We start from the raw sequence: 23,288 nt of genomic DNA, 5'->3' as shown, positions 1-23,288 counted from the left end.
TAGGGTTGTATGTAATATGCTCTTTCATATGAAGTCTTTTGTGGGAATATTTTTAAATGAAACACTTAAAATTTCTTTTATAGTCCATCTTAATGTGCCACATAAGGCACATGACAATCAATACCTTTCTTAAAAGAGTATCCTCCCATGGGATGAATATTTTATAAAAATGGAGGCAGAATATATGGTTATTTTGTTCCAATGAAGCACATTTCTCTAAAAGACCAAGGATGAATCAGCCAACTGCAGAAGCAAAACATTACTATGTCAACAAAGATCCATCTAGTCAAGGCTATGGTTTTTCCAGTAGTCATGTATGGATGTGAGAGTTGGACTATAAAGAAAGCTGAGTGCCAAAGAATTGATGCTTTTGAACTGTGGTGTTGGAGAAGACTCTTGAGAGTCCCTTGGACTGCAAGGAGATCCAATCAGTCTATCCTAAAGGAGATCAATCCTGGGTGTTCATTGGAAGGACTGATGTTGAAGCTGAAACTCCAATATTTTGGCCACCTGATGCGAAGAGCTGACTCATTTGAAAGACCCTGATGCTGGGAAAGATTGAGTGCGGGAAGAGAAGGGGATGACAGAGGATGAGATGGTTGGATGGCATCACCAACTCAATGGACATGAGTTTAGGTAAACTCTGGAAGTTGGTGATGGACAGGGAGGCCTGGCGTGCTGCAATTCATGGGGTCGCAAAGAATTGGACACGACTGAGCGACTGAACTGAACTGAAAAGGAAAACATACCTTAGTTTTAAAATTTGGTCCTGAGTAGGTCCTCATCTTGGAGAAGGCAATGGCACCCCACTCCAGCACTCTTGCCTGGGAACTCCCATGGACGGAGGAGCCTGGTGGGCTGCAGTCCATGGCGTCGCTAAGAGTCGGACACGACTGAGCGACTTCACTTTCTCTTTTCACTTTCATGCATTGGAGAAGGAAATGGCAACCCACTCCAGTATTCTTGCCTGGAGAATCCCTGGGACGGGGGAGCCTGTTGGGCTGCCGTCTATGGGGTCGCACAGAGTCGGACACGACTGAAGTGACTTAGCAGCAGCAGCAGGTCCTCATCTCAAAATGCTTTTTGTCAGTGTATTGAGATTTTTGAATTCTTACAGCCCTAACGGGACTAAAAGTAATTCCCCCTATCTGTTAGTTCTTTTGGAGTTTATGAAGCATTTTCATGCACTTCATCCTTGTTGAAGGGTTCCTTCACATTTCAGGGGATATGGGTATTTAACTAAAAACATCAAATGTATGTGTTTTCCCAAGCTTCTGATTTATCCCTCCCTGCCACGTTTCCCCTTTCGTAACCATAAGTTTGCTTTAGATATCAGTAAGTCTACTTCTGTTTTGTAAATAAGCTCACTTGTATTTTTTCTAAAAAATTAGATTCTACATATGGGTGATGTCATATGATATTTGTCTTTCTCTGACTTATTTCATCTAGGTCCAAGGCAGATAACCAACAAGGGCCTACTGTATAGCACAGGGAGCTCTCCTGAATATTCTGTGATAACTCATATGAGAAAAGAATCTAAACAAGAATGAATATATGTATATGTGTAACTGAATCACTTAGCTATATACCTGAAACTAACACAACGTTATAAATCAACTATGCGCCAATAAAATTAAGATAAAAAACCATCAAATACAATGGCAAAACAGTCAACACATTTATTTTATGAACCATAAGTGAAGTGAAGTCTCTCAGTCGTGCCCTACTCGTTGCGACCCCATGGACTGTAGCCTACAGGCTCCTCCGTCCATGGGATTTTCCAGGAAACAGTACTGGAGTGGGTTGCCATTCCACTTTCACAGTTGTTTCTAATGCACACTCCCAACTTCTATCCTCCATAAACCAAGCAAATGGACACTACTGTTGATAGTTGGAACCTGCTTGGACAAGAGAGTTTTAAGGTTGCAAAGTAACACATGGTGGGTTTAAAGTGGAGCCCATTCCTTGCTGTTTTCCTATTTGCATATAGACTAATTTCTAAAAATCACTTGATTAGGATACAGAATGATTCTTAGAATATTTGATGTCTTTTAATTTACTATATGTAATAAGCACATGAAAGAAATTCTGGATTTCAACCTTAGCTATTTGCAAAAATTCCAAATGTTTTTAGTCTATGTTGTTTTTTAAACACACACACACACACACACACACTCACATAAGCAGAAAGGAAAGAAGAAAAAAAAGCCACCTGGCAATTTCCTGTGATGAGGGACAAATTAAAACTAACCAATTTGGGATGTTATTATACTTGGGAATTTTCAAAAGTAGGAGTCAGAGTCTAAAGATGGAAATTGGACCATCTTATTGATCTCTAAGGCAAATTTTGCTGCCTATTTATACTCTAAAATAAGAAAAATCTGTCTAGCACAAGGAATGAGAATTCAAAATAGGTTGTTTCACTGTGCAAAACTTGGTTTTTCAGCCCCAATTTTACAAAGTTTTGTCATGGGCAGTATTACTATTTTCCCACTTAATGGTAGCAGGCATGGGCAAAATCTCTTTGAAAATGAGTATCTTGTTTGATACTTATTTAAGATATTACATAACTTAGAGCTTAACAAATATATTGAATCATATTGTCCTGACTTATTTGCTGGGAGAAGAATAAAAGTGGAGGAGATTGGTACTGGGAAGGGAAAAAGGAGTCTTCAGTGACAGAACTGGCTTCTACTCTGGCAGAAAAACAATCTTGTTAAAATCTGAGAAGGCACTTTTAAGTCTTATAATAATCAGCAACCAAAAGAAGGAAGAGATCTAAAAATAGAGATGGATAATTAACAGTCTAAAAATAGACATGGCTAGCCATATGGAAGTCATTACACTCTGGAGGTTAAATGCTCTGAGGAAAATAAAAATCCAATCAAATATTATTGCATATTAAACTCACTACCTATAAACATAATCTGTAAATGCTTTATAGGGTTCAGCTTCATCTAAGACAATTTGGTACAAGAAAAATATAAAGGCACAAATTATCATTTCCTAATTCATCAAAGAGTTTTTCTTGGGAAGATGCTTTTGGCTCTAATTCAAAATGTTCTTTCTGGCTTAGATGTGTCTGTCATGCTATTGACATAATGGGGATTCTGTCTTTCACAACAGGAAAAGTAGTGATTTTCAGTTCACGTCTTATATTTATAATAAACAGTAATATTTCCAATATAAGTAGTATTGCCCTAAGAACAAGTAATTATGCAAAAACGGAGACTATCAACAGAGATGGATCTAGTATGGGCCAGCATAGGCTAAAGGCTTCTATTTTTTTTTTTTTTAAGATTAAAACCATCAGTGTGTAATTTTCTCCATTTTTATTGTTACTTTGGGAAGATTCAGGAACTCTATATGTTAAAGGGATGCTACAACCTCCTATCAAGGTTGTAGAGTGTCTAGGTTTACACCTTTAATAGCTCCTATCCTTCTTGTTGCCTGGAAGGCTGTGGGAGGAATCTAAAATCTGCTTGTTTTAGTTTTGAACTAAATGGGTTTTAAAAAAATGAATGTGTGAAAGAATGATTGGAGATGACTAAAATAGAAAGCAGCATACTAAATGGAACATAGGTGTGCTGTGTGAGGCAGAGACCCAAACTGGAGGTCAATCTCTGCCTTCTATCCTTTGTATGACTTTGGCCAAGAGATTTATTTGTCTGAACTTCATGTATCTTATTTGCAAAATGAGAATGATGGATTCTTGGTATTTATGTTGGGTATTCTAAGTATCTTGTGAAGGAACATACGTAAAATCTCTATGCACCCAAGGCCTTGGTACATAGAAATGTTTTAATAAATGATAGTAGCTTTCAATAATGATATCCATCAGTTCAGTCATAGTTAATAAGCTGTTAAGATGTTGACAAGATAGAAATGGCAAAATTCACCAAAACAAGAAACTTTATGGTTAAGAAAGATTGTGTTCTAATTTGCAGCCCTGCCATTCAAATTTTAGGAATGTTTATTGATTCTCCCTATTGATTTTAAATGATTTTTGCTTTCTTAAATATGGCCATTCATTCAAGATCTATTTTTTTATTCTTTTGATATCAGAATACTCTTTTTTAATATAAATTTATTTATTTTAATTGGAGGCTAATTACTTTACAATAATGTAGTGATTTTGCCATACATTGACATTAATCCACCACTGGTGTACATGTGTTCCCCTTCCTGAGCCCCCCTCCCACCTCCTTCCCCATTCCGTCCATCTGGGTCATCCCAGTGCACCAGCCCTGAGCACCCTGTCTCCTGCATCAAACCTGGACTGGTGATCCGTTTCACGTATGATAATATACATGTTTCAATGCCATTCTCCCAAATCATCCCACCCTCGCCCTCTGCCACGGAGTGCAAAAGACTGTTCTATACATCTGTGTCTCTTTTGTTGTCTCATATAAGAGGGTTATCGTTACCATCTTTCTAAATTCCATATATATGCATTAGTATACTCTATTGATGTTTTCCTTTCTGGCTTATTTCACTCTGTATAATAGGCTTCAGTTTCATCCACCTCATTAGAACTGATTCAAATGTATTATTTTTAATGGCTGAGTAATATTCCATTGTGTATATGTACCACAGCTTTCTTATCCATTCGTCTGCTGATGGACATCTAGGTTGCTTCCATGTCCTGGCTATTATAAACAGTGCTGCAATGAACATTGGGGTACATGTGTCTCTTTCAATTCTGGCTTCCTTGGTGTGTATGCCTGGCAGTGGGATTGCTGGGTCATATGGCAGTCCTATTTCCAGTTTTTTAAGGACTCTCCAAAAATAGAAATGAAAATGGAGAAATCACAACAGACAACACAGAAATACAAAGAATCATAAGAGACTATTATCAGCAACTATATGCCAAAAAAATGGACAACTTGGAAGAAATGGACAAATTCTTAGAAAAGTACAACTTTCCAAAACTGAACCAGAAAGAAATAGAAAATCTTAACAGACCCATCACAAGCAGAGAAATTGAAACTGTAATCAGAAATCTTCCAGCAAACAAAAGCCCAGGACCAGATGGCTTCACAACTGAATACTACCAAAATTTAGAGAAGATCCAACACCTATCCTAGTCAAACTCTTCCAGAAAATTGCAGAGGAAGGTAAACTTCCAAACTCATTCTATGAGGCCACCATCACCCTAATACCAAAACCAGACAAAGATGCCACAAAAAAAGAAAACTAAAGGCCAATATCACTGATGAACGTAGATGAAAAAATCCTTAACAAAATTCTAGCAAACAGAATCCAACAACATATTAAAAAGGTCATATATCATTACCAAGTGGGCTTTATCCCAGGGATGCAAGGCTTCTTCAATATCCACAAATCAATCAACGTAATATACCACATTAACAAATTAAAAGATAAAAACCATATGATTATCTCAATAGGTACAGAGAAAGCCTTTGACAAAATTCAACATCCATTTATAATTAAAACCCTCCAGAAAGCAGGAATAGAAGCAACATACCTCAACATAATGAAAGCTATATATGACAAACCTACAGCAAACATTATCCTCAATGGTGAAAAATTGAAAGCATTTCCCCTAAAATCAGGAACAATACATGGTTGCCCACTCTCACCACTACTATTCAACATAGTTTTGGAAGTTTGGGCCACAGCAGTCAGAGCAGAAAAAGAAATAACAGGAATCCAGATTGGAAAAGAAGAAGTAAAACTCTCACTGTTTGCAGATGACATGATCCTCTACATAGAAAACCCTAATGACTCCACCAGAAATTACTAGAGCTAATCAATGAATATAGTAAAGTTGCAGGGTATAAAATTAACACACAGAAATCCCTTGCATTCCTATACACTAACAATGAGAAAACAGAAAGAGAAATTAAGGAAACAATTCCATTCACCATTGCAAAGAAAAGAATAAAATACTTAGGAATAAATCTACCTAAAGAAAGAAAAGACCTATATATAGAAAACTATAAAACACTGGTGAAAGAAATCAAAGAGGACACAAATAGATGGAGAAATATACCATATTCATGGATTGGAAGAATCAATATAGTGAAAATGTGTATACTACCCAAAGCAATCTATAGATTCAATACAATCCCTATCAATCTACCAACGGTAATTTTCACAGAACTAGAACAAATCATTTCACAATTTGTATGGAAATACAAAAAACCTTGAATAGCCAAAGCAATCTTGAGAAAGAAGAATGGAACTGGAGGAATCAACCTGCCTGACCACAGGCTCTACTACAAAGCCACAGTCATCAAGAGAGTATGGTACTGGCACAAGGTCAGAAATATAGATCAATAGAACAAAATAGAAACCCCAGAGATAAATCCATGCACCTATAGACACCTTATCTTTGACAAAGGAGGCAAGAATATACAATGGAGAAAAGACAATCTCTTTAACAAGTGGTGCTGGGAAAACTGGTCAACCACTTGCAAAAGAATGAAACTAGAAAACTTTCTAACACCATACACAAAAATAAACTCAAAATGGATTAAAGATCTAAACGTAAGACCAGAAACTATAAAACTCCTGGAGGAAAACATAGGCAAAACACTCTGACATGAATTACAGCAGGATCCTCTATGACCCACCTCCCAGAGTAATGGAAATGCAAAAATAAACAAATGGGACCTAATTAAACTTAAAAGCTTTTGCACAACGAAGGAAACTATAAGCAAGGTGAAAAGACAGCCTTCAGAATGGGAGAAAATAATAGCAAATGAAACAACTGACAAAGAATTAATCTCCAAAATATACAAGCAACTCCTGCAGCTCAATTCCAGAGAAATACACGACCCAATCAAAAAATGGGCCAAAGAACTAAACCGACATTTCTCAAAAGAAGACATACAGATGGCTAACAAATACATGAAAAGATGCTCAACATCACTCATTATCAGAGATGTGCAAATCAAAACCACAATGAGGTACCATTTCACGCCCGTCAGAATGGCTGCTATCCGAAAGTCTACAAACAATAAATGCTGGAGAGGGTGAGGAGAAAAGGGAACCCTGTTACACTGTTGGTGGGAATGCAAACTAGTATAGCCACTATGGAGAACAGTGTGGAGATTCCTTAAAAAACTGGAAACAGAATACTCTCTTTGTTGTAGTTCAGTTGCTTAGTCTTGCCCGACCCTTGTGACTCCACGGACTGCAGCACGCCAGGCTTCCCTGTCCTTCACTATCCCTTGGAGTTTGCTCAAACTCACGTCCATTGAGTCAGTGGTGCCATCCAGCCATCTCATCCTCTGTTGCCCCCTTCTCCTCTTCCCCTCAATCTTTCTCAAGAATCTCCTCCAGTACCACAGAGCACTCTATACACTCATGTAATAGTTCTTATCTGTGTTTTGATTTTATTTTTGATCTTCATATGAACATGACTGCTTCTGATTTATAAATAAATGATAAAGCCTAAAGAATTGTAAAAATGGATGCAAAAATCAAGTCTTCATAAAAGATCTTGCATGTTTCTGCTTTCTCAGATAATTTACATTTTCTGTTGCCATTGTTCATAGGATTTTTCCAATAATCTTTCTAAATGGTTGCTATTATGAATATGAAAGTATTAACTTCCATGAAATGATACTTTACTCAATAACCTTTTCAATTATATCTTTGAGTTTCATCTGTTATTTAGTCAATTCATCTGAAAATTGTGATGATTTCTCTCCTCTTTTTTCAATTTGTATGCTGCTGCTGCTGCTAAGTCGCTTCAGTCGTGTCCGACTCTATGCGACCCCATAGACGGCAGCCCACCAGGCTCCACCTGGGATTCTCCAGGCAAGAATACTGGAGTGGGTTGCCATTTCCTTCTCCAATGCATGAAAGGGAAAAGTGAAAGTGAAGTCGCTCAGTCGTGTCCGACTCTTAGCAACCCCATGAGCTGTAGCCTACCAGGCTCCTCCATCCATGGGATTTTCCAGGCAAGAGTACTGGAGTGGGGTGCCATTGCCTTCTCCGCAATTTGTATGCTAGTTTTTCCTTATCTAACCATATATAAAATAATTATAATGAGAACCTGCAGTAGAATGTTAAACATTAGCGGTAATAATGGACATCTTTGTAATTTTCCTGACATTTTTGGGAATGTTTCTGAGATTCCCTGTTAAGTATCATGCCAGCTTTTGGACTGAAATAGTGCATTTTATTACATTTGGAAATTGTCCCATCTGTTGGTATTTTGCTGAGTTTTTTTATCAGAAGGGATTTTGAATTCTGGTAAATTTTTAGTAGCTCTTTCTTTTTCATTTTTAGGACAATTACTATCACAATTTAATTTTAATTTATTAAAATTAGTCACTTTTAAAAAATCTAAACTTGATATATGAACACATATATTTTTTCATAGTATTCAACTTTTGAAAGTTTGTCTGTGTTTGAGAAATCTGTAAAAAGTTATTTTGGATTATGTTTGAAAAATCTGTACCAAGTTATTCTGGATGACATTTTTATTAAGTAGTAATGAAATCTTTTTTATTGACTATTTTATGAACAGAAACACTAAAGAGATTATTTACCATATGAAGTATGTGTAGCTTGATAAAATGTATTATTGTCCCATTGTATTTTTCTCTTTTTGTGCTATTTTTTTGGCTCAGTAATACATTTGTTGTTTTTGTTGTTGTTTAGTTGCTAAGTCGTGTCCGACTCTTTGCAACCCCATGGACTATAGCCTGCCAGGTTCCCTGTCTTTGGGATTTTCCAAGCAAGAATACTGGAGTGGGTTGCCATTTCCTGCTTCAGGGGATCTTCCCCACCTAGGGATTGAACTCTTGTCGCCTGCATTGGCAGGTATATTCTTTATTGCTGAGCTACAAGGGACGCCCCATTAATACATTTATGAAATTCAAAAAAGAAAAATACTGAAGATATATAGGGAAAATTTCTGCTTCTGCACCCATCTTCTCAGCCCTTACCTTTCACCTTTCCACAGGTAACCACCAAAACACTCTTAGTTTTTGCAAGTCCTTGCAGAGTGTACATACAGGTACAGATAACTGTGAAAATGGCACTTATTCTTGCATCACTGTACAAGAGATAGAATAAAACACATGTTGTCTGCACTTTATTTCTTTGTCAGCAATATATCTTAACAATCATTCCATCTCAATAGAGTACAATTTCTCATTCTTTTTATTGTGCATTATATGGTATATCATAATTTTTATCATTCTTCTATTAGTGGACATTTAGAATTTCTCCAATATTTCTCAGGGGCAAACAATGTTGAAATGAATAAATTCCAAAGAGTCAAAATCTATATTAGGAAGACTGATAAACAAGCATTTTTTTAACCTTGTTAGAGGGATTATAAATTTATGTAGTCATTCAGACAGTAATTTGAAGTATAGGATTTTGGCAAAAACAGAACTATGTTCAGCAACATGGACCTGAACATTATTTTTCATATAAAGTTAAAAGCACATTGTATTTACATCCTGACCACTTGCTCAGATGGTAGAAAATCTGCCTGCAATGCAGGAGACCTGTGTTCAATCCTGGGTTGGGAAAATCCCCTGGAAAAGGAAATGGCAACCCACTTGAGTATTCTTGCCTGGAGAATTCCATGGACAAAGGAGCCTGGCAGTCTACAATCCATGGGGTTGCAGAGTTGGACATGACTGAGTAACTCTCTCACTCACTATGGAAGGCATTTAGTGACTGCTAACAAAACTACAAATACCTGTTCTCCTTAATGCAACAAATTCACTTCTGGGAAGAGATTCTCTTTTCTGTTTAGATTTCCATAGTAGTTGGTTTAAAAACAGGGAAGAGATTCTTGATTTAAAAGGCCTTGTACTCTATTTGCAGGATAATATGTTCTGAAGACTTTAAAGAATAGAATAGGTGCTTACTAGGAGATCTATATAGCCATCTACCAACCTTCTGAGACCCCTTCAAGTGTTATCTTTTTGTTTTTATTCATGTGCTATCATCAGAAATAGATTTGTGTCTTAGACCAACTAATTTTAGACCTACACACTTGGTGATTTCAAATGCTTTCTCTCTGGTTCATACCCAGAACATTTCCATTATACTTCTTCCTTGCACCAACTCATTACCTGGCCTCACTTTTATTTCTTTTCCTGCAGTAGAAAAAGTAATTGAATTGGCAGAAAATTATCTAAATTTTTGTATTTCCTTCCTATATTCCTTTCTCAAAAGATCTCCTGTGATTTAAAAGCTGAATAGACATTTTCCTCTCTTGGCATTCTCCTCCTTCATCCCTCTCCATTCTGTAATTTTAAAATGTCATTTGTAAACTAATTTTGAATTAATTTTGTCATTATCACATGGTAACACACAAATAGAATAGAAGGGTTATCCTGAAAAGAATCTGATCCTCCCCTACAATTAACCCCTCTCCTAGTTTCATTTTCCAGCGGTAATCTCTTTTAAAATTTCTGTTCAAGTGTCACCCAGTGTTTACTTTCATAACTTTAAATAATGTAGTCATACCACCATTCTTGAATTATTAACTTTAAACTTTCTATTTCTTTTCTTGTATGAAAGATAAAGGTTTATCTCTTACATATCACCCTACTCTCCCCATTCCACTTCTTTTTTATTTTGATAGCTATTTAATTTTTATCTAATTCCATTGGCTAAGTACATATATCTTCAATTTATATACTTGAGCCATCTTGCTTTTTCCATAATTATGCATGTTTCTTTGATTCTGTGTAAGATATGCTACTTTTTGTCTTTACTCTGTCTACCACCTTTCCCCACCACTACTATTTCCTACTTTCTGAGAGGTAGTTGTCAAGTTTGGTAACATTTATATTATATTCTGAAACAATAGTCAAGTTTTCTTTAATTTTTATGTATGTTGAGTCTCACAGGTGAAAACCAACAACACACAACTATGAAGTTATTCTTGTTCATGATAGAACCAAGAATTATAATTAAATTGCTCCTCTATTAATATAAGGTCTTAAACTCACTTGGAATTGCTATTTGGAGAATGTTTGTAGTGCCAAGAGGCAAGACAGCTCCCTGTCTTTTATGCTAAATTGGGTGCTCTAAATTATGTTTCTTCATGAAAAAAATTTTTTAAATTAATTTGTTTATTTTAATTGGAGGATAATTACTTTACAATACTGTGATGGTTTTCACCATACATCAACCTGAATTGGCACAGGTATACATTTGTCCTCCCCATCCTAAACTCCCTTCCCACCTCCCTCCCCACCCCATCCATCTGGGTTGTCCCAGAGCACTGGCTTTGGTTGCCCTGCTTCATGCATAGAACTTGCACTGGTCATCTGTTTTGCATATGGTAATGTCCATGTTTCAATGCTATTCTCTCAAATCATCCCACCCTTGCTTTCTCCCACTGAGCCCAAAAGTCTGTTCTTTTTGTCTGTGTCTCCTTTGCTGCCCTGCAAGTAGGAACATCAGTACTATCTTTCTAAATTCCATATTTATCCATTAGTATATAGTATTTGTCTTTCTCTTTCTGACTTACTTCACTCTGTATAATAGGCTCCAGGTTCATCTACGTCATTAGAACTGACTCAAATGTGTTCCTTTTTATAGCTGAGTAATATTCCATTGTGTATATGTACCACAGCTTTCTTATCCATTCATCTGCTGATGGACATCAAGGTTGCTTCCATGTCCTAGCTATTGTAAACAGTGCTGCAATGAAGACTGGGGTACACGTGTCTCTTTCAGTTCTGATTTCCTAGTTGTGTATGCCCAGCAGTGGGATTGCTGGGTCATATGGCAGTTCTATTTCCATTTTTTTAAGGAATCTCCACACTGTTCTCCATAGCAGCTGTACCAGTTTGCATCCCTACCAGCAGTGTAAGAGGGTTCCCTTTTCTATGCACCCTCTCGAGTGCTTATTGCTTGTAGACTTTTTGATGATGGCCATTCTGACTGGCATGAGATGAAACCTCATTATGGCTTTCATTTGCATTTCTCTATAATGAGTGATGTTGAGCATCTTGTCATGTGTTTATTAGCCATCTGTATGTCTTCTTTGGAGAAATGTATGTTTAGGTCTTTTTCCACTTTTTGTTTGGATTGTTCATTTTTCTTGTATTGAGCTGCATGAGCTACTTGTATATTTTGGAGATTAATTCTTTGTCAGTTGTTTCATTTACTATTTATTTTCTCCCGTTCGGAGGGCCGTCTTTTCATCTTGCTTACCATTTTTCTTTTTTTTAATTATTTAAAAGTCTTTAAGTTTAATTAAGTCCCATTTGTTTATTTTTGTTTTTATTTCCATTACTTTAGGAGATGGGTCATAGAGGATCTTGCTGTGATTTATGTCAGAGAGTGAAAAAATTTTAGTTAGCTTTTATTCTTAGACCAATAATTTCTTGCTTTTCATTTTATAGTTATTGCCTGCCTTTGTTTTCTTATTGAAAAAATTATACTCCCTATCACGCAACCTCTTTGAAAACTGAAATTAGAAATACCCTAAATGTTCATAACAGATGGATGGATAAAGAAGATGTGATACATATATACAGTAGAATATTACTTAACCACTTAAAAGAATGGAATAATGCCATTTGCAGCAACATGGATGGACCTAGAGACTATCATGCTGAATGATATAAGTCAAACAGAGAAAGAAAAATGTATGATATCATTTATGTGCAGAATCTAAAAAGAAATTATATAAATGAATTTATTTACAAAACAGAAATGGACTCACAGAGTTAGAGAATGAAGATATTGATATCAGGGGGAAGTGTAGCAGGGAAGGGATAGTTAGGGAGTTTGGGACTGACATATACACACTGGTATACTTCATAATGGATAACCACCATTGGGGAAACAATGGAAACAGTGAGAGACTGTATTTTTGGGGGCTCCAAAATCACTGCAGATGGTGACTGCAGACATGAAATTAAAAGACACTTGCTCCTTGGAAGAAAAGCTATGACCAACTTAGACAGCATATTAAAAAGCAGAGACATTACATTGCCAACAAAGGTCCATCTAGTCAAAGCTATGGTTTTTCCAATAGTCATGAATGGATGTGAGAGTTCAACTATAAAGAAAGCTGAGCATTGAAGAATTGATACTTTTGAACTGTGTTGTTGGAGAAGACTCTTGAGAGTCCCTTGGACTGCAAGGAGACCCAACCAGTCCATCCTAAAGGAAATCAGTCCTGAATATTCATTGGAAGGACTGATGTTGAAGCTGAAACTCCAATACTTTGCCCACTTGATGCAAAGAACTGACTCACTGGAAAAGACCCTGATGCTGGGAATTCTTTATTACAGAATTCTTAATTCTGTATTCTTTGAATACATATTGACTCCTTGCCAACTTCGCTTATGCTGGTCTCTCTTTTGGAATGCCCATTTCCAGTCTCTGCATGATTAATTTTTCCTCATTTTTGAAACCTTTTTCAAATTTAATTAGAGCCAATGAGTTTCTCTGATGCCTTAAAGCTGAGAAAGCTGGGAAAGATTGAAGGTGAGAGGAGAAGGCAACAACAGAGGATGAGATGGTTGGATGGCATCACCAACTCAATGGACATGAGTTTGAGTAAGCTCCAGGAGTTGGTGATGAACAGGGAGGCCTGGCGTGCTGCAGTCCATGCAGTCGCAAAAAGGCAAACATGACTGAGTAACTGAACTGAGCTGAACCACCAACGACTTACTATATAGCACAGGGAACACTGCTTAATATTATGTAACAACCTAAATGGGAAAATAATTTAAGAAAGAATATATATATGTATATGTATAACTGAATCACTTTTTCTGTACACCTGAAATCATCACAACGTTGTTAATCAACGTTTCAACAGCAAATAAAAAGTTTAAAAGAAATCTGTCTTCTCCATGAAGCATGTCCGCTGTGATACCACTGAGGCCATCTATCATGGTACAAGATAAATGTCTTCACAGTTAATATGATAAATCTGCATATTGATTATGATTAACATTAGATGCTTTTACTTAGACATAGTGCTAGTTTTGATAATTATATTTTGTGTTTCCTCAGGTGGTCACTGTATCCAAATCCTCTTGAAAAACTGTTTTTTTCACCTCTTGTGCTACCTATTCTTTATTCACTCTAATGCTTACAACAGTTTGAAGTTTCCTGTGGACTGCAATTTCCATTATTGAAAATCCAGCTTCTGAATGAGATCTACATCTTGTGTTATTCTATAGTCATCTTGATTCATTCTACAGGGAAATGGCCAACTAGGAGTATATTAATGGAAATCACTGGCTCAGGGATTCCAACTGTATTTCCTGGGTCAATCACAGACACCTCCACCCCTCCCAACTCTGTAGTATCTTAGTAACTTGCTCTTGTCTTGGGGCATCTCTTAGATTCCTTTCTCTTGTACTTTGTGTACCTTTCTGATATTTATTTCTTTATATTCCCAATGCCTTTATCAAGCCTTTATCTCCTCCTTAGGCTTAGGGTTAACTCCTAACTGACCGCCTGCTTTCAGAGGTCTCACCAAAACTCACACTGGCAGAACATTTCTTGGGTCCTAAGATATCCAATGATTCTTTATGATCTAGCAACTGCATTTCAAACTCTTCACTTTAGCACTTAAATTCCTCTGTGATCTAACCACATGTTGTCAAATGCCCCTAAACAATAATAAGCCTAATCTAATCCCCCAATAATGGTATAAAATTCTTTAATAGTTTTAAATTCTTTGAATACATATTGACTCCTTGCCAACTTCGCTTATGCTGGTCTCTCTTTTGGAATGCCCATTTCCAGTCTCTGCATGATTAATTTTTCCTCATTTTTGAAACCTTTTTCAAATTTAATTAGAGCCAATGAGTTTCTCTGATGCCTTAAAGCTGAAATGTATCCCTTTCCCCTTGCCTTTTTCTAGAACTTCCTTAACATCAACTCTTCACTTTTAAGAGTCTCTTACCTTGCCCTGATCTTTTTGTGTTATTCTCCAAACTGGATGTGTCTTCTTTGAGAAAAGGCATGTGCTATGCATATTTTTTGTTCCTCAAAGAATCCATTCTTGTGGGAACTCCAGAAATAGGTTGACTACAAAATTGAATCTGTAACATGAAATCAGTCATTCTCATGGACCTGCCTTATTTGGAGGAAGCATTGCACAAATATATGGAACTGTTCTAAGATGTAGTTTGGTTTTATTTTTTCATGAGCAGGTAAGAGACTATGCAAATGGTATTCAGGATGGATTTCAAATAAAACGATGGGGCTGAAGACTGATTGAGCTTCCTGTTTTTAGTGGAACATGATGTAGGGTATTTCATTTTTGCCTGGGGAAATTAAGACAAATGAAAGGGCCGACTGAAAAACAGTCAAAATATATTTTATAGCCATGTGTAAATTCAGACATGAAAGCATTTAGTCATTCATATTACAGGCAGAAAAGTCCTCCTGGCCTGAAATTGTATGTCTTAATTATCTGTGGGCCTTATTAAAACTGCAAGCTTGTTCGTCTCTGCTGTGTGTACTGAAAACCACTTCTCACAGCTCCATAAATAATAATGTCAGAATGATCAAGAGATGTGCACTTAGAAGTTTTAGGAGAAAATATTGCATGGGATAGTGGGTATTTATATATGGGAAAAGGAATTTTCCCTCACCTGCCAACATGACTTGACTATATAAGCAGATAGCAATTCACTTTCTTTCAGGGAGTTTGGAAATTTCACATGTTGACATTGCAGTTATATTCCTGCAGTAATGAAAATGAGGTCAGGAGTATCTGTAAAGATTTTATAAAATGTCAAATTAATGTCAAATGTAAAATGTAAGGGAAACACTAACGTGGTTAAATAAGCAGCCTGGTGGTGGAGGGAAGAAAGGAACGGGTAAATACCAATTTCAGATTAGAATAGATTAAAAATAGCATATCAGGTAAGGATCATACATTCCAATTGTTTTATTTTGTAGGTAAAGTGACAACTGAAAGTGAAAGTTGCTCAGTCATGTCCAACTCTCTGCGACCCCATGGACTATACAGTTCATGGAATTCTCCAGGCCAGAATACTAGAGTGGGTAGCCTTTCCCTTCTCCAGGGCATCTTCCCAACCCAGGGATCAAACCCAGGTCTCCCACACTGCAGGCAGATTCTTTACCAGTTGAGCCACAAGGGAAGCAGGAAATAAAGTCACTGCCTCTACTGTTTTATCATCCTCTTTACAATATATATTTGTGAAAAGTAGACTTTATGTACTTGATCCCTCTTGCCTTGGAAACATTAAATATTTTTCTATTCCCAATAACTTTGTAAAACAAATAGTTCTGCTGTTTCTTTTAATCACAGGGATGGTGAGAACAAAAATATTGTCATTAAAACAGTTATGTGCTTCATCTCTATCAGGAGCTGGTACAATGTCAAGTGCCTTCAACCTAGTGCCTTCAACCTTGTGAGTATAGGACCTGAGAGGGTCTATACACAGAATTCAGGGGATCTGTGAATCAGAAATCACATTTCTATTTTCACTAGGTTCTATCCAGAATAGAAAATTTCTTTCAGTAATGAATGTGAGCAACAACTCACAGTACCAGGATATATATATCATCATGTTTCATGACAGTGGTTACAATATGTTAAAATCTCATATATTTTTGTTACCTCTTTGAAAATGTAGTAGCTAATAGATGCATTTAAGTTAATAGTTACATATTAATTCATTAATTAAAAAAATTGTGTGTTTTACTCTATCACAAATCTTTGTGTTTAACCTCATTCATACAACTGATTTCCTTTGTATTCCTATGTATTTTTTCTGATGTTTTAAAAAATACTTTGAAAAGAGTCCATAGGCTTCCCCAGATTTCGAAAACTCAGGGCACAAAAATAATTTTGTGCCTATACTGAATAACAGCTTCATATGTTTAGGTTTTGTTTAGAAGTTAATCTTTATTTCTTTTCAAGGATGTAGTTTTGAAACTAGTTTTAACAGTGTTTTCATTGTAATTCAATCTATCATGCTCATTAACATTGATTTTCTATGTCAGCCTCTGTTAGAAAGAGAGATTAAGCTTGAGTTTCTTGTAGGAATTTTTACTGCCACTTTTAAAATGATTAGAATGAAAAAAAAGAAAAAAAAGATAAAATGATTAGAATGGAAACATCATATTTTTTAAGAATAAATTTAATGTCTTTTCAATAAATTTTCAATAAATTTAATGTCTTTTCAAAATAGACCTTAAAATGAGATTCCAAAACTTCTAATTTAATACTGGAGTTATTCCCATACTTCACCAATTATTGAGACAAGAGCTGATAAAATCAAGACTTCAAACAACACCACTCTTAAACCTAGAATAAAACATGTGGAGACATATGCATTTTTCCCACTTTATCCCTAAATAGATTAATTTGTGGCTGATTGTGAATTATGCAAAATGACCCATATATCACAAAGTTCCCTAAAATGACATGCTGTTGTTTGGACACAGAATGCTTCTTTTCTTCATTAAAAAAAAAAAAAGAGACTGAGGAATTGTTGCCAAAGGGAATTAGGATTTAATCTTAGTAAATAATATCCAGGATACTATGAATTAAACATGTAAAATGATTTAAAAGTTAAGAATTATCTCTCAAATAGCATTTCTCATTTAGGTTGAATTTTTAACAACTTGCCTGGTTTTATCTATACCTTTCTAGAGATCAAATGTCAGGGCCTGGAAATTGGGGCCAGATGGCACTAGCCAAGTTGAAATATGCAAATGAAGGAACACTTATCACACTGCTTGCTTTTCACCCCTGTTGTGCATGCAGGTTGGGTGGGAGGTCTTATATAAATTTTCCCAAGGCAATCCTTTGGAAAGGCACGGTGTAGCTGTCAGGGCTTCGGTTCTTTACATTTCAGTTTCAAAAAAACTTTAAAGTGTTTTTCTTTTTTTTTTCTGAGGTCACTGCCAATCATCTAAATATGTAGTAGTGGTGACACAGTAGTGGCAAAGTGATCACACATCATTACATAGTGCACACGTGATTATTTATGCCTTCTCAACCACAGTGTAAGTTACAAGCAATTATTTTTCTGTCTCCTCCATGTAATTACACTATAATCTACTGGGACATGTAATTGCATGGACGGCTTCTGCACTAAATTACTCAGCTCTCAGGGACCATGTGAGACCCCTGGAGTCTTTTACCAGCTAGTAGCTGGGCAGTCTCTTTGTGTAAACCTGGTGGCCTGACTGTAAGGGCTCTCCTGAAGGGAGATTTGCACCCCAGCTGTGGTGTAGGGCCACCAGGTAGAGTGCCCATGGGAGGGAGAGCCTGTGTGTGTGACATCCAGTCTCAGCAGATGGCCTCGTGATTTCCTATCCTCAGATTATGAAATGTCTCTGGGAGAAAAAGCAGCCTATGTGGAAGCAAAATTTTTATTGGTGGGAAATTTCTTTAGGATTTAGGGACCTTTTATCAATACTTGCCATTGTTAGACTCTATGTGTTTAATGAATGTTCAGTGCTTTAAAATATACACAGTTTTATGGAAATGTGTGTGCTCAAAGAAAATGATAAATTGATTGACAAAATGCAAAATAAATATACTATCATCCAAGAGAAAGAGGAAATGCATTTTCTTTCTTTCTTCCCTCCTTCTTTCTTTCCATTTACCTTCCTTTCTCCCTCCGTCACTCAATTTCTTCTTTTTTTTCTCTCATTCTCTCTATAAGGTACAAACACAAAAGCAGCACATTAAATAATCTGATTTTGTGATAATTTGCTACTATTTCTACTGTGTTTATCTAAGAAAGAGCAATTTTTAATTGTTTACCTATTGATTTATCAGGGTGCCTTCTCAGACAGGCTCAGAAGCCATAGTTTGTCCAAGTGGGAATCAGGAAAATCCCCAAAGAGGCTGTGCTGGAGCTTGGATCCTCTGGGAAGAAAGCAGGCATTAGATGGGCTTGATCCTCTATCTTTGTCTCACTGGCCTCCCAGGAAAGGTCAGGTTTTCCTCAGCTTCACTGCTGGGCTTGGTGATTATCCAGGTTGGTGTGTGGCATATGCACATGCCTGTTGAATGTTTCCTGTGGGTACACGTATTTCACTTCATGCTAGGATTCTTATAAGATGAAGTTGTTGGGGACAAGTGTATCTTCAGCTAAATAGAAATTTTCTAGCAGAAGTCTGCAGAATCAGAGCTAAAGCAACAATGTTGGATTGAATCCTGCGATCAAAAAGGCAAAATCCTTGCTTGATTAGCCTTTAACAAGAACTTTCAATTAAGTGTATAGTTACATTATTCGTCACTAGATCTTCCAAATGCATGCAAATTCTGGAGTCATTTTTCTTGAAGTGATTTGAATAAAAGAAGTATTCGAAGAATTTTAAAAACAGTCTTGCTCAAAACAAAGCTATTTTGAAAATGTGTTTCTCAAGTTGATCTTCCCTGACCCCTACCTTTATTGAGATAAATCGACAGTTTTTAAATGAGGAATAATTATCTATCTATCATCTATCACATTTTTTTCTCCAGAAAATAAAGTTTTATTCAGCAAATATATTTTTTACTATTTTACTCATGTATATGTAGATTAATATTTTTCTAATCTATTCATATGCACTCTAGTATAGTTTTATGATTTATATATTTGAGAATGAACATACATAGGTAGCTTAGGGCTTCCCAGGTGGCTCAGTTAGTAAAGAAGCTGTCTGCAATGAAGGAGACCTTCTCCAGGAGACCTGGGTTCGAGTCCTGGGTTGAGATTTCCTGGAGGAGGGCATGGCAACCCACTCCAGTTTTCTTGCCTGGAAAATCCCATGGATAGAGTAACCTGGCAGGCTACGGCACATGGGGTGGTAAAGAGTTGGACACAACTGAGCAGGTAATGCATACATAGGTAGATCCATAAATAGGTGGATATTTAGACATATAAATACAGTGAAATGATTGATTTTCATTGCTGAACATTTATAGGTGCAACTCTATAAAGTGTATACCTCAAAAAATTCTCTGAAATAAATGAACAATCAATGTGTATCCTCACATTTAGATACTTGGATGATTCAGTTCAGTTCAGTCACTCAGTGTCCAACTCTCTGCGACCCCATGGACTGCAGCACGCCAGGCCCTCTGTCCATTACCAGCTCCCGGAGTTTACTCAAACTCATGTCCATTGAGACTTGGATGATTAGTCGTCACCAATAGTTCTAAACATGTGGTTGGCATTACCTTACAAGCTTTTAATTTCTTGTCTAATGGTTTCCTTAGAGTCACTCACTAATAAGTCATGTGTTTTAGATGATTGCAAACTTGATTTGTTCCACTTTTGGCTCTCCTTCACCACAGTGACACATGCTTGTGGGGTAGAGGCTATAGTTAATTTTTTGTTGCCTGTGAAAATGCTAGTTTGTCTCCCTTTGACCTAGATGCTAAGTTTCCCTTAGGTTGTCATGGATTTTTGACTTTGCAAAATATTTTGAGATTTCAGACTTTTTTTTTTTTTTTTTGATGTCACCACCACATTCAGGGACCTCCAGTGAAATAAATGAGAGATTCAGATGAATCTGCTTGTGGTTTTGTGTGGTATATAAAGGTCAGTGTTCAAAGGGCAACCCCTTACCATGGGGAATGCAAGTACACTCTAATTAGAAGAGGCAAAGCGCTCTCTGTCTGTATGAGTACCACTAAGGACGGAGCTAAATGGGTTTTTTTCCCCCTAAAATCATACTATTCAGTAACTATATTACTATTGTAATTTGTGGAATTTATTGAGTTGTCAACAGAAGAAAGGTATTTAAAACATTTGCCTATTAACTGGTAGCTTCAAAAATCTTAGCTGCATAACTGTTCTACTACAGTGAGCAATTTATTTGCTTGCCCATCACAGGTTCATTCCTAATTTTATTAAAGCTTTCAACTATAAGAACTTGAATTCAGTGTACAATAAATCCACTTTCTAAATTTGTGTGAGATTTCTCACGTTTCCTCTTAGAGTTAGACTTCATGTTACTATCACTTGGTTCTTGCCTGGGAAAATCCCATGGACAAAGGAGCCTGGAGGACTACAGTCCATTGGGTCACAAAGAGTCGGACACAAATGAGTGACTGAGCACAGACATCATTTGGTTACATTAGCCCAAACCGAAGTGATAGTAAAGGAAAATTGAAGGTGCCCTAAACAGTCAACAAAAGGCTGGGCATGTCTTGGGGAAGCTGCCTAATAGGAAGAAGTATAGCCTTGTGAGAGAAGACCTGTGGTCCAAAACTCAGCTGTCCTGAGCAGGAGCTACCAGCCACCCCATGGTAAGTGAGTACTTGAAAGGCAGTGGGTCCAAATTGAGATGGACGCAAATTGAAAAGTTTTCACTGTTAAATGCACATCTATTTTGAAGATTTAGTATGAAAACAAGAATGTATACTATTGCATTCATAATTTTTAAAACATAACTTGTTGGAATGATAATACTTTGGACATATCAAATAAATCAACTATAATTTAAACATAATTTCATCTGATTATTGTTACTTTTTAAATGTGGCTACTGGAAGATATTAAACCACATACATGTCTTGCATTATATTTCTATTGAACAGTACTGTCTAGAAGTTAAATCAATGGGCTTTATTGGAAGCCCTTGATTCTTTTGCCAGCACAATTTGGCGTTGGATGATACATAGAATCATAAAAGCCCTAAGTTTCTTCATCTGTGAAATGGGGATAATAACACTTCCCACTTATTGATGTCATAGGGAAGTAACTATAATATTTAATGACCCAGAGCTTGTAAATGTTGAGTTCTTTGGATCTTCTAGAGTGAAACTAATTTTTTTTTCTTTTTTAAATTCCCTGAGGACTAGACTGTGTGAATAAACAAATAGAGTGCATGGGAAAACACCCACACACTCACATAGCTCTGGCTCATTTTCCCTTTGGTGAATTTATAGTGGCTACAGACAGCAGGGGAAGAAAAAAAGAATCATGTTCTTAAAAATGCCAAATGGACTGCTGTCAGGCATGTCTAAACTTCATACGGCCTAAATATCTGTAACTCTAAAAGTGTCCATACTGGACTGATAATTTTTGAAGCTGTGGGTACATGGGGCATGGAATTTTATTATATGTTTGTGTGTGTGTGTGTATTTGTGTGTATGCATTTGAAATGTTCACAATTAAAATGTTTTAAATAAATAACTAATGACCATTCTGCCCTATCTCATCTCTTGAAAATTTAAAAAATTTCCTTTATGCTTTCCATGACATTGTTGTAGGCTGATGCTCTCCTTCACAATAACTTTACATTTGCAACCATTCTGCCAAAGGAATATTTTTGCCCTGAGCTCAAGGTTAGATGAAATCTTTCTTTTCCTCATGACTTCAGAACAAAATGATCCCAACATAAGCAGGAATAAATGAACCAGGATGAGTCAATGAAAAACTCATCCTTCTTCTTCCTCCCTAACTTTGTGCTGTTTTAATAGTTAATAATTTAATTCTCTTGATGTCTTTTTCCCCCAGTGGAATCAAAGTCTTTTTTTCCCCTACCCCCAATCTCAGAATTGATGGTGTGGATATGAAGGATGCTTGTTTTTAAGCACCACAGAGTTTTTTGTTGTCAAGATGGACGCGGGTTCTTCCTGAAACACAGGAAGCATGAAATATTTTCATCCTCTGAAGAAGCAGCCTCCTGACCCGCTGGAGCCAGTGCAGTCATGCTGAGTGGTCTACGTTTTCCTGTTTCTTTGCTTTGTACAACGCGGAAGTCTTGTTTGATGTCTAAATATGAGGATGCTGGAAATTTGGCATGCCAAAGCTTGACTTTATATCCGTAATTTTCACATCCTCTATTGAGAACTACACACTTGCATGTTGTGGTAGGTTTTGGGGTAGGGGTAAATAGATGTCAGCAATTATATTTATGTATCTACTTCAGGTGTACAGCAAAAATGTCCTTCAAAAGATGACTGCATTAGGCTCGGGGAGGATATTATGTGTGTGTGTATATGCGTGTGTGTTTGATTGAAACTAGAACAATAACTTGAAATATCATTAGATGCTGAAAATCATAAACCTTAGCCTAGGGCTCTGATAAAACCCAGGAGACAATCTTCTTGTATCCTTTATCATTCAGTAGGCAAGTAACATTTATCCCCATTTTATCAATACAAATAAAAACTCTAAAGCCTGGAGAATTAAATAACATGATTAAGCTGCACAGGTCATTGAGGGTACGAGTGAGGGGAGGGAAGAATACCGAATGTACCTTGGAGAGAATTAGTCATTTAAGAGGAGTAGTCATTTGAAGTGGAGAGTGATGGCTATTGATTGAAATCATCCTTTGCCTAATCTTTTGAAGGAGTGATGGTGTCTTAGAGA

General features: G+C 36.6%; 1 long non-coding RNA gene across 1 annotated transcript in view; it reads left to right on the top strand.

Moving 5' to 3' along the window:
• Nucleotides 1-23,288, top strand: part of LOC145531567 (uncharacterized) — a 112,397-nt gene that overhangs the window by 25,461 nt on the left and 63,648 nt on the right. The gene's annotated exons all lie outside the window — the stretch shown is intronic.

This window comes from Giraffa tippelskirchi, chromosome 13 (assembly GCF_054371585.1).
Source record: "Giraffa tippelskirchi isolate mGirTip1 chromosome 13, T2T-mGirTip1v1.2.pri, whole genome shotgun sequence".
Taxonomy (NCBI): Eukaryota; Metazoa; Chordata; class Mammalia; order Artiodactyla; family Giraffidae; genus Giraffa; species Giraffa tippelskirchi.
This window is presented reverse-complemented; position numbering and strand designations above follow the sequence as displayed.